Source organism: Macaca nemestrina, chromosome 8 (genome assembly GCF_043159975.1).
Source record: "Macaca nemestrina isolate mMacNem1 chromosome 8, mMacNem.hap1, whole genome shotgun sequence".
In the NCBI taxonomy this organism is placed as follows: Eukaryota; Metazoa; Chordata; class Mammalia; order Primates; family Cercopithecidae; genus Macaca; species Macaca nemestrina.
Window position 1 is genome coordinate 55246273 of NC_092132.1, and position 18825 is coordinate 55265097.

Sequence of the window (18825 nt, forward strand, 5' to 3'; positions counted from 1 at the left end):
CAACATTGTAAGAGAAGAAAACTACAGACCAATATATCTGGTGAACATGGATGCAAAAATTCTCAATAAAATACCAGCAAACTGAATTTAAGAACACATCAAGCCAGGCGTGGTGGCTCACGCCTGTAATCCCAGCACTTTGGGAGGCCGAGGTGGGCGGATCACGAGGTCAGGAGATGGAGACCATCCTGGCAAATACAGTGAAACCTCGTCTCTACTAAAAATAAAAAAAAATTAGCTGGTCCTGGTGGCCTGTGCCTGTGGTCCCAGGTACTCAGGAAGCTGAGGCAGGAGGATGGCATGAACCCTGGAGGCGGAGCTTGCAGTGAGTGGAAATGGCGTCACTGTACTCCAGCCGGGGCAACGGAGCAAAGATGCCACCTCAAAAAACAAAAAAGAACACATCAAAAAGATAATACTCCACAACTAAGTGGGATTCATCCCTAAGGTGCAAGTTTGGTTGAACATACACAAATGAATCAAAGTGATACACTGCATTAACAGAATGAAACATAAAAAACACGTGATCATCTTTATAGATAATAGAAAAACATTTGACAAAGTTGAACACCCATTTGTAACAAAAACTCTAAACAAAATATATGTAGAAGGGAACTTCTGCAACACAATAAATGCTATTTATGAAAAGGCCAGAGATGTCATAATCAATGAGGAAAAACTTAAAAGCTTTTCCTCCAATATCTGGTAAAAGGCAAGGATGCCTACTATCACCACTTCTAGTCAACACAGTAATGAACTGTAAGAGCAATCAGTGTCAAAAGATAAAGGCATCCAAATCAGAAAGGAAGAAGTAAAATTACCCATTTGCAGATGATCTTATATGTAGAAAATGCTAAAGACTCTACAAAAAAATATATATATATATAGAAACTAATAAACAAATTCAGTAAAGTTGCAAAATGCAAAATCAGTATACAAAAATTAGTTGCTTTTCTTTACACCAATAATGATCTAATCAAAAAAGAAATCCAGAAAACAATTCCACTTAAAATACATTAAAAATAAAATGTTTTGAAATAAATTAAATCAAAGCAGTGAAATATCTGTACACTGAAAACTATAAAACCTTGATAAAAGAAATTAAGGAAGGCACAAGTAAATGGAAACATATCCCAGGTTTATGGATTGGAAGAATGAATATTGTTAAAATATCCACACAACTCAAAGCAATATACAAATAAAACATAATCTCTATCAAAATTCCAATAGTATTTTTTCACAAAAATAGAAAAAGAATTCTAAAATTAATATGAACTATAAAATACCTTTTTAGTCAAAATAATCTTGAGAAAGAACTAAGAATCATCACATTTTCTCATTTCAAATTGTATGACAAAGCTTTAAGTAATCAAAACAATATAGAAACAGACACTTAGATCAATGAAACAGAAAAGAGAGCTAAAAAAACCCAACCATATGGGTTGATGTATGTAGTGAATCACAAGGCATACATTTACCAACGTAACACAAATCTGCACATCCTGCACATCTACCCCAAAACCTAAAAGTTGAAAGATAAATATATTTTTTAATGGGCAAAAGATCTGAATGGACATTTCTCTAAAGAAGGTCAAGAGGTATATAAAAAAGTCATCAACATCACTAATCATCAGGGAAATGCAAATCAAAACCACAATGAGATATCATCTCTTACCTGTTAGAATGGCAATTATCAAAAAAAAAAAAAAGAATGGTGATTATGAAAAAGTCAAATGATAAGTATTGATAAGGATGTCAACAAAAGGACACCTTTGTAAACTGGATGGTGGGAATGTGAATTAGCACAGACATTATGGAAAACAGTATGGAAGTTTTTCAAAAAACTAAAAATAGAACTACCCCCATGATCCAGCAATCCCTGTTCTGGGTGTATATCCAAAGAAATTAAAACTGGGATCTCAAAGAGACCGCTGCACTCCCATGTTCATTGCAGCATTATTCACAGTAGCCAAGATATGGAAACAACCTAAGTGTCCTTCAATGGATGAATGAAAAAAGAAAATGTGAATATTTTTGGGACATAAAAAAGAATGAAATCCCATCATGTGCAGCAACATGGATGAAACTGGAAGATATTATGCTAAGTGAAATAAATCAGGCACAGAAAGACAAAAAAAAAAAAAAAAACAACCATATATGTTTAGCTAATTTTCAACAAGGGCACCACACATAAGCAATGGGGAAAGGATAATCTTTCAAAGAATGATGTTGGTTACATTGAATAGCTACATGCAAAAGAATGAATTTGAACCTTTATCTTATACCATACACAAAAATTAACTCAAAAAACAGAAGACCTAAAACTGTAAAATTTCCAAAAGAAAGCACAGGAATAAAGCTTCCAGACATTGGTCTCAGCAATGATTTTTTAGGTATCACAAAAAACCTTAAGGCCACGAAAGCAAAAAATAAGTAAGTGGGACTATGTCAAACTGAAAATCTTCTGCTCATCAATGAAAAAAACTGACAAAATGAAAAGGCAACCTACATATTTGAAGAAAATATTTACAAACCACACATCCAGTAAAAGAATAATATCCAGGATAATATAAGGACTACATACGACTCAACAACAAAAAATAAATAAATAATTCAATTAAAAAATAGACAACCTGAATAGACAGAAGAAATACAAATGGCCCAGAGGGATATGAGAAGATTCCCATCACCACTAATCATGAAGAAAATGCAAATAAAAACCACACTGAAATACCACCTCATACCTATCAGAATGAATATTATCAAACAGACAAGAGATAAGTGTTAGAAAGGGTGTGAATATATAACCAAAAGAAATGAAATTTTCTGTAGAGGTATTTGCACTTGCATGTTTATTGGAGTATTATTCACAATAGCCAGGATATGGAAACAACCTAAGTGTCCACTGATGGGTGAATGGACAAATTGTTGAATATAATAAAATATAATATAATGTATACACACACAATGGAATATTATTCAGACTAAAAAAAAAAAAAAAAAAAAAAAAAAAAAGAAGATCCTGCCCTTTGCAACAACGTGAGTGAAACTGAAAGACATTATGTTAAGGGACATAAGTCAGACACAGAAAGAAAACTACTGCATGATCTCACTTATATGTGGAATCTAAAAATGTTGAATACATAGAATAGAGTATAATGGTGGTTACAGGTGGAAGGGGATGGGGAGATGTTGGTCAAAGGGTCCAAAGTTACAGTTATGTTGTATAAATAAGTCTAGAAATCTAATGTAAACTATGATTACTGTAATTAATAAATACTGTATTGTGTAATAAAATTTACCAAAAGAGTAAATTTCAGGTGTTCTTACCACACATATATACACACAACAAGGTAATTATGTGAAAAAAAGATATGTTAATTTGTTTCACTGTAGTAATCATTTTAGTATGTATAGGCATATCTTGTTTTATTGCATTTATTGCATGCCTCAGATCCTGCACTTTTTACTAATTAAACGTTTGTGACAACTTTGCTCCAAGCAAGTCTATTGGCACCATTTTTCTAATAGCATGTGCTAGCTTTGTGTCTCTGTGTCACATTTTGGTAACTCTTGCTGTGTTTCAAACTTTATTATTATTATGTCCGTTATGGTGATCCGTGATCTTTACTGTTATTAGCATAGTTGTTCGGGGGCACCATAAACCATAGCATATGAGATGGTAAACTTCACACTTGATCTTAGCCAAAAGGCCAAGAAGCGATTGAGATGGCAAACTTCATTAATAAATGTGTGACTGCTGACTGCTCTACCAACCAGCTATTTCTCCATCTCTCTACCTCTCCTCATACTTTCGTATTCACTGAGACGCAAGAATATTGAAATCAGGCCAATTAAAATACCCCTATAATGGCCTCTAAGTGTTCAAGTGAAAGAAAAAGTTGCACATCTCTCACTTCAAAACATAATCTAAAAATCGGTGAGCCTGGTGAGGAAGGCACCTCAAAAGCTAAGACAAGATGAAAGCCAGGCCGCTTGCGCCAGGTAGTCAAGTAGTGAATACAAAGGAAAAGCCTTTGAAGAAAACTGAAAGAGGTACTCCCATGGAAAACACAAACAATGAGAAATCTAAATAGCCTTGTTGCTGATATGGGAAAAATTTTGGTGGTCAGGATAAAAAGATCAAACCAACCACAACATTTCCTCAAGCCAAGGCCTAATACAGAGGAAAGCCTTCACTCTCTTCATTTCTACGAAGGCTGATAGAGGTGAGGAAGCTGCAGAAGAAATGACTGAGGATAACAGAGGTTGGTTCATAAGGTTTAAGGAAAGAAGCTATCATCATAACATAAAAGTATAAGGTGAAGCAGCAAGTGCTGAGATACAAGCTGCAGAATGTCATCCAGAAGATATGACTAAAATAATTGATAAAGGTGGCTACACTAAACAACAGAATTTTTTTTTTTTTTTTTTTTTTTGAGACAGAGTCTTGCTCTTTTGCCCAGGCTGGAGTGCAGTGGCATGATCTCAGCTCACTGCAACCTCCACCTACCTGGTTCAAGCAATTTCCCTGCCTCAGCCTCCCGAGTAGCTGGGATTACAGGTACACGCCACCACACCCTGCTAATTTTTTTTTTTTTATATTTAGTAGAGATGGGGTTTCACCATGTTGGCCAGACTGGTCACGAACTCCTGACCTCAGGCAATCCTCCCACCTCAGCCTCCCAAAGTGCTGGGATTACAGGCATGAGGCACCATGACCAGCCAACAACAGATTTTTTAAATGTAGACAAAACAGCCTAGTATTGGGAGAAAATTCCATCTAGGACTTTCATAGCTAGAGAAGTCAATGACTGGCTTCAAATCTTTAAAGAACAGTCTGAATCTCTTGTTGAGGGCTAATGCATCTGGTGGCTTTAAACTGAAGTTTACATCTTTTATGATTTCAAAAATCCTAGAGCCCTCAAGAATTGCCCAAAATCTACTCTGCCTATGCTCAATAAATGAAAAACAAAGCTGGATGACAGCACATCTGTTTACAGCATGGTTTACTGAATATTTTAAGCCCACTGTTGAGACCAACTCCTTTGAAAAAAAATGATTCCTTTCAAAATTCCTGCTCATTGGCAATGCATCTGGTCTCTCAAGAGCTCTGATGGAGATGTACCTGGAGATTAATTTTGTTTTCATATCTGCTAACACAACAACAATTCTGTAGCCCATGGATGAAGGAGTAATTTCTAATTTCAGTCTTATTATTTAAGAAATACATTTCGTGATACTATAACTACCAAAGACAGTAATTCGTCTGATGAATCTGGGCAAATAGAAATTTTCTGGAAAGAATTCACCATTCTAAATGCCATTAAAAACATTTGTGATTAATGTAGAAGGTCAAAATATCCACATTAACAGGATTTTGAAAGAATTTGATTCCCACCTCTGTGGATGACTTTGAGGGATTCAAGACTAGTGCAGGAAGTAACTGCAGACATAATGACAATAACAAGAGAACTAGAATTAGAAGTGGAGCCCAGCCAGATGCAGTGGCTCACACCTATAATCCCAGCACTTTGGGAGGCCTAGGCAGGAGGATTGCTTGAGGGCAGGAGTTCAAGACCAGCTTGAGCAACATAGTGACACCCTATCTCTACAAAAATCAAAAAATTAGGCATGCATAATGGCACAAGCCTATGGTACCAGCTGCTCAGGAGGCTGAGGCAGAAGGATTGTTTGAGCCCAGGAGGCTGAGGCTGCAGTGAGCTGTATTCATGTCACTGCACTCCAGTCTGGGTGACAGAGTAAGATCCTGTCTCAAAAAAAAAAGAAGTAGAACCTGAAGATGTGACTGAATTGCTTGATTAAACTGTAATAGATGTGGAGTTGCTTCTTATGGTTGAGCAAAGAAAGTAGTTTCTTGAGATCAGGCTACTCCTGGTAACGATGCTGTGAACATTGTTGAAATGACACCAAAGAATTTAGAAGATTACATCAACTTAGTTGACAAGTTGCAGGGTTTGAGAGGATTGCCTTCAATTTTGATAGAAGTTCTACTGTGCATAAGATGCTATCAAATAGCATCTCGTGCTATAGAGAAATCTTTTATGAAAGAAATGGTCAATAAATATAGCAAACTTAATAGTTGTCTTATTTTAAGAAATTGCCACAGTCATCCTAAACTTCAGCAACCACCACCCTGATCAGTCAGCAGTCATCAATATCAAGGCAAAACCCCTCCACTGGCAAAAAGGTGATGACTCACTAAAGGCTCAGGTGATCATTGGCATTTTTAACAATAAAATATTTTTAAATTAAGGCATGCACACGGGTTTTTTTTTGTACATAGTGCTATTGTGTACAAGAGACTACAGTATATTGGAAATATAATTTTGTATGTGTTGGAAAAACAAAAACTTTGCATGACTTTATTGTGAGATTGGCTGTATTGCTGTAGTCTGGAACTGAACTTGTATCTCTGATGTATACCTGCATATACATATCAAAACATACTATTTACCATATATAAAATAAATGTGCTTATAAAAATAATCTTAGAGAGATAGAAATTATTTTTAAAAAGGAAAGGATGAAATAGAAATTTGGGGTTGAAAATTACAATAACTAAAATGAAAAATTCACTCAAGAGGCTCAACAGCAAATATGAGATGACAGAAGGGAGAATCAATGACTTGACAATAGAACTGTATCCAGTCTGAATAGCAGAGAAAAAAAGATTGAAGAAAAGTCAACAGAACTTCAAAGGCCTTTGGAGCAACATGAACCATACTAACCATGTGTAATTAGAGTCCAAGGTAGAGAGCAAACAGAGAAAAAAATGGGAAAAAAAATTTAATAATGACTAAAAATTCCAAAGTTTAATGAAAAATATTAATCTGCATATTCAAGAAGCTCAATGAACTTTAAGCAGGATAAAGTTTCTACACCCAGATGTCTCATAGTTAAACTGATGAAAGAGAAAGACAAAGAAAAAATCTTGAAAGTAGTAAGAGTAAAATTACTCATCATATGCAGTTAGAAAGAAGAAAAGAAAAGAAAAAAAAAGGCAAAACAATCAATTGCTAACTTCTCACCAAAAACAATAGAGGCCAGAAGGCAATGGAATGACATATTCAAAGGGTGAAAATTAAAATGTAGTCAATTAGGGATTTCATATGCAGCAAAACTCTTCTGAAAATTAACATGAAATTAAGACATTCCCACACAAACAAAGCCCAGCAGAATTCATTGCTAGCAGACCTGTCATACAAAAAAAAATTAAAAGATGTTCATCAGACTAAAAGGAAGTGAAACCAGATGAAAATTTGAATAAAATATGGAAATATAAAGAGTGATAGATGGTAAATATATATATAAATATAAAAACCATAAATATATTTTCTCATTTTCACTTCTTTAAAAGAATAAGAATGTATAATATAGTAATTTTGACACTTCTTGAGTGTATAAAATATATACATTATATATGATATAATTAAATAATATAATGTATAATTATATAACACACACATATACACACATATAAAAGTGAAGAGAAAGAAAAGACAGTGAAAGCAAAACTCAGGAGAACTATTCTAGAATACATTGAGGGGTTTAAATGTATATTTAACACCTACAACAATGACTAGAAAGATGACTCAAAAGTAGTAAAAAATTAAAAGAGTTACTAAAATAGTTTGCTAAATATATTTATTTTGTCTTACTGGACAAAAGTAAGAAAGAGAGGAAGAGATAAACTAAAGAGACATGGGACAAATAAAAAATAAAGGACAAAATGATAGCTGTAAATACAACCATATCAATAATTACATTAAATATAAATGAACTAAATATTTCATTCAAAAAAGCAGATGTTGTTAAACAAGAAGGAAAAACCCCAACAGCACGCTATCCAGAAGATAGACTCCTTAGATTCAAAAACTACAAATAGGTTCAAAGAAAATAGATGGAAACACACATGAAATGTTAAAAGTAACCATAAGAGAGCTAGAGTGGGTATGTAAATGTTGAACAAATAGATATTAAAACAAGAACTATTACAAGAGACAGAGTGATCATTTCTAATGATAAAAGCATCAATGCATCAGGAATGTATAAAACCATTATAAATGTATAAACAGTTAAAAACAGATTGAATACATGAAGCAAAAACTGACACAATTGAAAGGAGAAATAAATAACTGAAAACAATAATTGAATGTTTTAATAACTCACTCTCAATAATTGAGAGACCATCTTGACAGAAATGCAGCTAAGTACATTGAAGGTAAGAATAACTGTATCTACCTACTTGACTAACTTTACAATCCTAAAACAGACCACCCAAAGACTGCAGAATATACATTTTTTTTCAAATGCAGAAGAAACATTATTCACAACCAACTATAGAATGGGCCATTAAATTAGTCTCAATAAATGTAAAATGTCTGAAATCATAGAATATACATACTATGTCCTCAAGAAAATTAAATTAAATATCACAAAATAAATAAATTAGGTTACACGGATAATAATTTTAAATAAAACAATACACTTCTAAGAATGCATGGGATAGAAAGGCATCTCAAAGAAGATTTTTTAAATATTTTGAACTTAATGAAAACAAAAGCATAATATATAAGAATGCATGTAATGCAGCTAAAGCAATGCTTAGAGGGAAATTTATAGCTTTAACACATATCAGGAAAGATAAAAAATCTCAAACCAAAAACCTAAACTTATGCCATAAGAACCAGAAAAAGGTCAAACTAAACTCAAAGCAAGCAGAAGGTGGAAAATAATAAAGATTAAATTAGAAATGAATAAACTAGAAACTGAAAAATCAAAAGAGAAAAAATAATAAATTGCAAGGTTGGTCCTTTGAGAATATCAACAAAATTGACAAACTCTTAGCCAGACTAACCTGGAAAAAAGTAGGAAAGTTCAGGGATAAAAAGAGAACATTACTTACATCCCCACCTAAATTTAAAGCACTATAATAGACTATTATGAGCAATTTTATGCCAGCATATTAGACAACTTAGATAAAGTGCACAAATTCCCAGAAAGATGCAAATTACAAGAAACATATTCAAGAAGAAATAAAAAATCTGAATTGGCCTGTAACAAGTAACAAAATTCAACAAGTAATTTAAAATCTTCCCAGAAAGGAATGCCCAGTCCTAAGTAGCTTTACCAGTGAATTTTATCAAACATTTCAATAAGAAATAATTCACATACTCTTTCAGGAAACAGAGGAGATAACACGTTCCAATTTATCCTATGAAGTTAGTATTATCCTGATACTTCCATCAGACAAAGACGTAATAAGAAAACTAGACACCAATATCCCTTATGAATACAGATGCAAAAAAATTAACAACAAATCAAATAAATATTAAATATTAAAATTTAATAAAATATTGACAACCTGAACTCAACAATATATTAAAAGATCAAACCATATGACCAAGTGAATTTGATCCCAGGAATGCAAGATGGTTTAACATTAAAAAATCAAGTAATGTAATACACTGTATTAACAGAATAAAGGACAACAAACCACATATATGATCTGTGTATCTGTGTCACTTCAAGTGACACACAGTGTTTGATAATTTCAAAAACTCTTAAACTGGGAAAAGAACCTACCTAAACTGATAAAGGACAGCTATGAAAAAAACACGACAGTTAATATCACACTTAACGGGAACACCAAATGTTTGTGATGGCTCTGGCCATCACGGGGGCTGCAGCAAGGAGGCATGGCTCGGCTGCACACACCATGATGTCGGCGGCAGCCCCGCCCCTTCTGAGGTGGAGCGGGAGCTCTTCCGGTGCCACTGCCAGCTGCCCAAACCCAGCTGCAGACCCAGGCCTCCTGCTCCATGGAGTAAGCAGAAGCCCCTTCCTCCTGGATGGGACTACAGCTGCCCAAACTGCAGCCCTGGATGGGAGCCTCCCTGTGCTCTTGGGGAGGGCCTGTAGCAGGCCGAATCTGCCTTCCCAGGTGCTGCCGCGGCCACGCTCTTTGGCTCAGGACCTGGGCGTCTCTGCAGCCTGCAGCCTGCACCGTCGGGGGCTGCAGGAAGGACCGTAGCCCGCGGCCATTTCTTCAGGTTCGGGGGTGTCCGCTCCCACTGCCTGGCCTCTCTCTGCTTCTGGTGCCGGCTCCGATCTCTAAGTGGGGTTAGGGCCGAGACCCGGGGCCTTGAATGGCAGTGGGAGGCAGAAAGAGTCCTGGGTGGAAGGGGGCAGGTCCCCAGTAAGGCCCCACCTTCAGGACACTGAGGGCCTGAAGGCTGAGGGCCAGGCGACCAGTCCGGCACCGGAGCAGGAACTCATGGTGCCTCTTCTGGGCCCGCCCATGGCCACCCATGGGCCAATCCCCACGCACTTCCTCCCCTATGAGGTCTATAAGGGCCCTGGGCTCAGCCAGAGCAGTGCGGAGGATGGCCAGAGAACCAAGAGAGTAGAGAGAGTTGGTGGGACTGGATGACCAGCTGCAGTGAGACGTACCTTCTGTGCTGATAGCTGGAGACAATGGGACGACCAACTGCAGAGAAGAGCACCCTCTCCGCTCTCCGCTGAGAGCTGCAGAGACGACCTGCAGGCAGAGAGGCGCTACCCTCTCCTCTGAGAGCTTCACAGACCCGGAGAGATGCCCGCGGAGAGGAGCCACCTCTCTAGGACCTCCTCTCTGCTGAGAGAGGAGTACCCTCTGGGATGAGAGCTACAGAAATCACCTGCCGGCAGACAGGATCTACCCTCTCTACTGAGAGCTTCAGAGACCTCTAGAGACACCTGTGGAGAGAAGCCATCCTCTCCAGGGCCTTCTCTCTGCTGAGAGCTGCGGAGACAACCTCTCCAGGGCCGCCTCAGCTGAGAGAGGAGTGCCTTCTCTGCCAAGAGCTGCAGGGACGACTTGCTGGCAGAGAGGAGCTACCCTGTCGACTGAGAGCTTCGGAGACCTGCAGAGATGCCTGCGGAGAGGAGCCACCCTCTCCAGAACCTCCTCTCTGCTGAGAGATGAACACTCGACGGGACGACCTGTTCACAGAGAGGAGCTACCCACTCCTCAGAGCTGTTCAAACACTAAGTAAAACTCTTATTCTTCACTCCTCACTTGTCCTCACACCTCATTCTTCCTGGGTGCAGGACAAGGACTTGGGCAAAGGCGCAGTGGCCACAGAGGTTTCTGGCCAGAAAAATTGACACCCCAGAGATCCCGGAACATTTTCTTCCTAAGAACAAGAACAAGGCAGTGATGTCCCCTCCCACCTCTTCTATTCAAATTGTCCCGGAGGAGTCTGAGGAAAACTAGTGGCAGGAAATGGAGGATAAGGAAAAGAAGAGGAAGGGGAATAAGAAGAAGGAAGAGGAGGAGGAAGAGGAAAAGAGGAAGAGGAGGAAAAGAAGAAAAGAAATTCTGGTTTAAAATGAAGAAGTCAAAATGTCTTTATTACAGGTGAAATGATCCAATATGTAGAAAATCCTAAGGAAGCCACACACACACACACAAAATTACTAAGAATTCGAATGAGTTTTGCAATGTCACAGAATATGAAGTCAACATAAAAATCAGTTGTACTTCTACCATACTGCCAGTCTAAATGTGAAATTTAAAAATAATTTTATTTTAAATAGTATCAAATTAATTCAATATTCAGAAATTTAACAAAAGAATGCAAGATTTATAGACTAAAAACTGCAAAATATTTCTGAGAGAAATTAAAGGTCTAAGTAAATGAAAAGATATTTCATAATCACATATAGATTAAATATTTTTAAGATGGAAATTCTCTAACAAATTGATCTACAGATTCAACACAAACTCTGTCGAATTATAGCAGGCTTTTGTGTGGAATTGCCAACGTGACCCAAAATTTTAAGGAAATGGAAAGGACCTAACAATGTCAAAGCAATTTTTGAAAAAGAAGAAGAAGAATGGAAAATGTATACAACTCAAGGTCAAAACATACAATAAAGTTAATCAGGACCGTGTAGTATCATTATAAGGATAGGCATTAACATCAATAGGACAGGAATGAGTGTCCAGAAATAAATCCTTGTATTTATAATCAATTAATTTTCAACAAATATATCAAGACAAATAAGTATAAAGAGAACAATCTTTTCAACAAATGATGGTAGGAAATTTTGAGATCCATATGCAAATGAGTAATCTTAGACCCTTACGTCACATCATACACAAAAATTAACTCAAAATGGATTGTAGACCTAAAAGTAAGAACTAGAATGTAAAAACTAAAAAATAATTTAGAAAAACAAATTTATGGCATGGAATTAAAGATCTCTTAGATGCAGCACTGAAACATAAGCCATAAAAAGAAGAAAAAAGATAAATTTTATTAAAACAAAACTTTTGCACTTTAAAAGACACCACTGTTAACAAAATTAAAAGACTAGTAACAGACTGGGGTGAAATATTTGCACATCATATATTTGGTGTAATACTTACATATATTATAAATAAAGAGCTCCTAATAGTCACAAGAAGAAAAACAACCCGATGTACAAAAGAACCAAGACTTGAATAGACATTTCACCAAAGTAGGCATATGATTGACTAATAAGAACATGAGAAGTGCTCAAAATCATTAATCATAAGAGAAATGTTAATTAGAGCCATAATGAGATACCACTACACATTGACTGCAATGGCTCTACTCAAAAACACAGAAAATAACAACTGCTGGTGAGAATGTGGAGAAACTAACATTTCCAAGAATTGTTAGTGGGATTGTAAATCATAAAGCCACAGTGGCAAAAAGTTTGAAAAATTTTTTGAAAGTTAAATCTAAATTCTTGTGGTTTAACAATTCTATTTCTAATAATTATAACATTTGCCCACAGTTTTGTATGTGAATGTTCCTAGCTGCATTATTTATAATAATGCATAACAGGAAACAATCCAAATGTCTGCTAACTGATAAATGAATAAACAAAATGTTCTGTATCTATAAAATGGAATACTATTGTATAGATACAGCACATAAATAGTAATAAAAATGTAAGGGATATACGATAGAATACTGCACAGCCATAAAAAGGAATGTATTAACAGCATTTGCAGTGACTTGGATGAGATTGGAGACTATTATTCTAAGTGAAGTAACTCAGAATGGAAAACCAAACATCGTATGTTCTCACTGATATGTGGGAGCTAAGCTATGTGGACGTAAAGACTGAAGAATGATAAAATGGACTTTGGGGGAAGCGTGGGGGGTGGTGAGGGATAGAAAACTACAAATATGGTGCAGTGTATACTGCTTGGGTGATGGATGCACCAAAGACTCACAAATCACCACTAAAGAACTTACTCATGTAACCAAATACCACCTGTACCACAATAACTTATGGAAATTTTTTTTTTAAAGTAAGGAAATGTTGATACATATTACATTGTAGATAACCCTTAACAACATTAGAAGCTAAATGCAAAAGACTACACAATGGATGATTCCATTTATATAGAATGTCCAGAAAAGTAAAATTTATAGAAACAGAAGTGAATCAGTGGATGCCTGGGGCTGGAGGAGTGTGAGTAGAGATTCACAAGCAGCAGGCCTAATATAAATGCAGGAGGTGAAGGAAAAGTTCTAAACTATATTTTGGTGGTGGTTTCCCACTCTTCAAACTTATTAAAAATCAAAGAATTATACACTTAAAATGGGTGAACTTTCAATAAATCTATTAAAATTACTAAGTATTTAAGCAGTATTTCTCAATGATGTTAGCACATTTGGACCACGTGGATGATTTTAAAATTTGTCTGTGTCCCATTCTTTGATATTTTGATTTAATATTCTTACAATCTGGCATTGAGTTTTTTTAAGCTGAGTGATTCTAATACGCAGCCATATTGGAGAACCACTGCAATAAAGTCTTGTCCTTCCTTGAAGTCATTAATATATGGTATGCTAATCTTACTATTCTAACTCTCCATTAATTTATTCAACATCTTGTTAAACATTCATTATGTACTAGGCACAATATTTGACACAAAGGAGACAACAAATTAGGAACACCTCAATTTCTGTCTTTATGGACTCATGGACAAGAGAGAAGCACAGTCCAAAAGGCATATCAATACAATACATTTTATAATAAAAGTAAGTACAGGGTTAGTGGAAGTACAAATAAAGGAATGATCAGTTTTGAGCTACAAAAGAAAAGGTCAAGAAAAGCTTAAGATGTAGTGATTCTTAATCCTGGAAGATTAGAGGGAGAGGAAATGGCAGACAAAAATATTCAAAGAACTGAATATTCGGAGAAAAGCAAGTTTCAGCACAGCTTTAAAAAAAATTGAGGTGGGAGAGAATATTGAGAAACCTAATGTCAGAGGGCAAAGTGAAATTAGAGGGCATTTCATACGCCATACCATGGGAAACCACTGAATGAAAGGACATGGTCATGTATGTCTCTTAGAAAGAGCACACTCACCAGATGTGTTGGCATGTGCTGGTAGTCACAGCTACTTGGGAGTCTGAGACAGAGAATCATTTCAGCTCAGGAGTTCTGGGCGATAGTGTGCTATGCTAACTGGGTGTCTGCACTAAATTCAGTATCAGTATGGTTACCTCCCGGAGCAGGGGACCAACCGGTTGTCTAAGGAAGCATTTAAAGTTGGGCCTTTGAAACCACTTTATAAATAACTGTCCAATAGTTGAGAGGCCAGGCAGGCAAGACAGAGAATAGCAAACTACTCAAAGATACTCTGCAGACAGAAGTATTACCGTTGACGAGAGGCCAAGAGAGAACAAGCTGGCACAGTCTATACCTGCACAAGGCTGCTGATGGATAATACTCCAACAGAAAAATGCTGAAGGAGGAAGGAAAGGAAATTTCCAAAAAAAGAGAATAACATAAGCAAAGACATTCTCAAAATATATAGGGTTTTTTAAATTTTATTTTTTGTGACTAGAGAGTTGGATATTATAGAACAGTGTTGCAAATAAGGCAGAAAATATATTGCAGAGTTCTTTGGAGTCTAGGCTTATGGACTTAAAATCTTTTCTTCATGCAAATGGTACCCACTGAAATTTTTGAAGGAGATTAACAAATTTGCTCAAGTTTAAAATACAATTGATTTAAGATGCATGATTATCATTTATCAATTTGCCAATTATAGAGCATTAGCTATAAGATGCATCACATATCAGAGATAAAATGTAAAAAGTGGAGTTTAAAATTGATGAAAATCGGTATCAATGGCAGAAGCCTGATGACTTTAGATAACCATATAAAAATTTTATAAAATATCATTTTTGTATCCTTTTTTCTTTATATATCAGGAGATTCTCTTTGAAAAGTGAAAATATAATTAATGTAAATTAAAATATTTGTAACAGTATTTGCTGGCTTTTGTAATTCAGGTGGTTAGATGAATTTAATGAGGCCAAGGACTTCAAAATTATCCCAAATGTGCCAGTTAATAACCAGGAAAATCATTTTTGCTCAAGGCAACAGTCTACATTCCTTTCTAGAAATCAATTTTGCAAATGCATACTACTTATCACAAAACTACCAGAGTAGGCACAGTCACAAAATTATAGAATTAAAGAGGTGGAAGAGATCACAAAATTTATAAAGTCAAAACACCCTCAGTGCGCATATCCCCTCCAAGACACTCCCAGTAGAAGCTGGCCATTCAGCTTCTACTCTACATTCTTCCCTGCAAACTGTAATCCCATGAGGTCTGAGACTCTGTCTTGCTTACTATGGTAGCATCCTGAATAACATACTGGAGTCATTAAATATTTCTGAGTGACTGAATGAGTGTTCTTATGGGGGAATTGTACCATTCATGCAGTATCCATTCCTGGAGAAGAGCTCAAATTTAAGAAGTATTTTTAAAGGGCAGCAAAAGTCACCTCTGGTGTCTCTGAGAAAATCTGTCCCCTTTTCTTATGTTAGCCTTGCAAATAGTTGCAGGCAGCAGCTCCAAGCCACACTTTCCTGTTTCAGTCCACAGTTTGACACATATCACTGTTTCCAAGACTTTCTACTGTGCCCTATATGAGCTACATTTGGTCAGTTCAAAAACAAAAACAAAACAAAAAAAACTTCTGATGCCCAGAATGAAATAATTATTTACCTAGCCAGCCCAGGGGACAGAATTCTCTGACAAAATGTATGCAAATCCCTCGCATCGGGGGAAAAGTTCTTCAAATGGCAGTATCATGCTGATGAGGGATCTTTCAGAGAACACTAATAGGTAAAAGTGCGAACTCCCCTAGCAGGCTTCATTCATCTATTAAGGACACCTCAGTGAGGGACTAGGACGCCAAGAGAGAGTGATGCATTATACTCCTCATGCAATTAAACCCATAGTAAAATATTTTGGGGAGTTTTTTTTCCTGAATGGAGGCTAAGAAAGCATTCATTAAACCTGGGAAGTTCTGAGTCTTCCAGTTTGCATAGTGAATTGGAATTGTGGTAGCCTGAATATGAATGGAGATGTGGTAATTCAGTAACATGAAATGGGAAATGCAGTTTAATTACCCCAGAGATTTTTTTTGGAACATAAATTGCTTCTACTTTTGTGACAATATTGGATTATGAACCCATTCACCTTAATGTTGTGTAATGAAGCCTATAAAGCAAGTCATAAAAATGCTTTGTTTGCAATGCTGTTTTTAGAAACTCCAATCTTATGGAAAAATCTTCTCATTATTGAAAGCATTTGTAGTTCCCCCAGAATCCTAGAAATTAAAAGATTCCTGAGTGCAAGGTCCTTACTACCTAGTTAATGAATGAGGGAAGAAGTATTCCTCAAGTTACCTCAAATCTGTAGATCTGGATCGTACAGTTCTTTACTAGTACCATAAAGTATAATTTAATCTAGAAATGGCCCAAAATACACATCTGAAAATAGATATTGATTTGAAGTGACAGTCTAGGACCAATAACAATTTTAAGGAAAAACAGTTTTTATGAAATTAGGTTTCTTCCATTAGAAAAAATTTCTGAAGAATAACAAGTTCACCTTAGAAAACCAAAAGGTAAATTTAAAAAAATTAATATTGAATGAAAATTAAAGGAAGAATAACAATCTTTTTTTACTTATTACATTAGCATAAAGTTTAAAAAGCAATAGCATTCATAGTTAATGAGGATAAGTCATCCTCAGACTTTGGACATTTGAGTATAAATTGCTACAAATTGGAGCAAATAATTTGGAAATGTGTATTAAAATCTAAAATATGCATTCTATTAACTAAAAATACTACTTTTGGGACTCTGCCCTGTTGTAATCAGAAACATGTATAGCTAATATAAATGTATAAAGGTGTTTATTGCAGCATTGTATGTCACAGTGTACTACTATAAATAAATCTGCATATCTATAATTATAGTTAATAAAATATTAAACTGTAAAAAGTATACATTAGATGTTGATGTTAATACTGGAGGGATGCCCTTGAATTAATTATAAAAAGTTGAAGGATAATACACAAAATATAGTCCCTTTTCTGTAAAACCAAATAACAACAACAAAAAAAACCCTTTAGATATGGACTTGTATATTTCCATAAGCATGGATCTTTTAATGTTGATTACTTCATGGTAGGGGCAGCACTAAGCGATGCTTTAGATCTCCATAATCTACATTAGTTCCCTCAAAAGTCACTTCATATAAACATAAAAAGAACACACACAAAAAAAGTGTGCTTGCTGTTTAGACATAGTTCCAAGGAAGTCTCCCATTTATTTCTCACTCTCTCTCAAGTCACAACACCTATACATTCCTAAATGGAAATTTGGAAGTTGCCATAGCTTCAGGAAAGTGAATAAGAAAAAAGATTACTTTCATATAAATATTTTTAACTTTTATAAATTGTCTTGTAATAATTTTGGAAGTTAAGATAAAATTCTAAAAACTGAGCAGATTATGGTGAAAATGTTTAGGAATTTATACCACAGTGTGTGGTCTCTTTTTAGGAAAAAAAATTAATTTTAATTATTTTTTAAAATAGTAGAAATGTTGCTCTTTTTTCATCAATTTGTTCAGTCCATATTCCTACATACTTTTTCTAGCATTTTTCTTTGTCTGAGAACTGTATCCAAAGTCTAGGCATTGTTAGCTCTGTCAAGACTCGCAATGATCAGAGTGCTTCTTCAAGTCATTCCTTAGTCACTGCGTTCTCACCCTCTCTTCAAAGTTTATTCTCTAGCACTGGTCTCGAAGTTCACACACTATATTTTTCACACAGCGACCCTGGTCACTAATATAATGACCAATAGGACCATCAGTGAGAATCAGATGAGGTGTCAGAAGTAAAAATAATGTATGAACTGGAAAGTACTATGAAAGTGAGGATTTCATTGAGAAGATTATTGAAATAGGCTAGCTACAAGTTGATGGGTCTCTGAAAAGGATACTTATTAAAAAACTCCACAAATATAGTACTGGATAGAGCCATAATCTCGAAAAAATAAATCTGAGGGGTCCCAAACTCAATTACACAAGGTTAAGAATATAGAGCTTAGTAAAATCTTTTTTTTTTTTTTTTTTTGAGACAGAGTCTTGCTCTGTCACCAGGCTGGAGTTCTGTGGTGTGATCTTAGCTCGCTGCAACCTCCGCCTCCCGGGTTCAAGTCATTCTCCTGCCTCAGCCTCCCGAGTAGCTGGGGTTAGAGGTGCCCACCACCATGCCCAGCTAATTTTTGTATTTTTAGTAGAGATGAGTTTCACCATGTTGGCCAGGATGGTCTGGGTCTCCTGAACTCGTGATCCACCTGCCTCGGCCTCCCGGAGTGCTGGGATTACAGGCGTGAGCCATCGCGCCTGGCCGGTAAATTCATTTTAATTAACTTTAAGCTTATATGGGCTATGTGTAG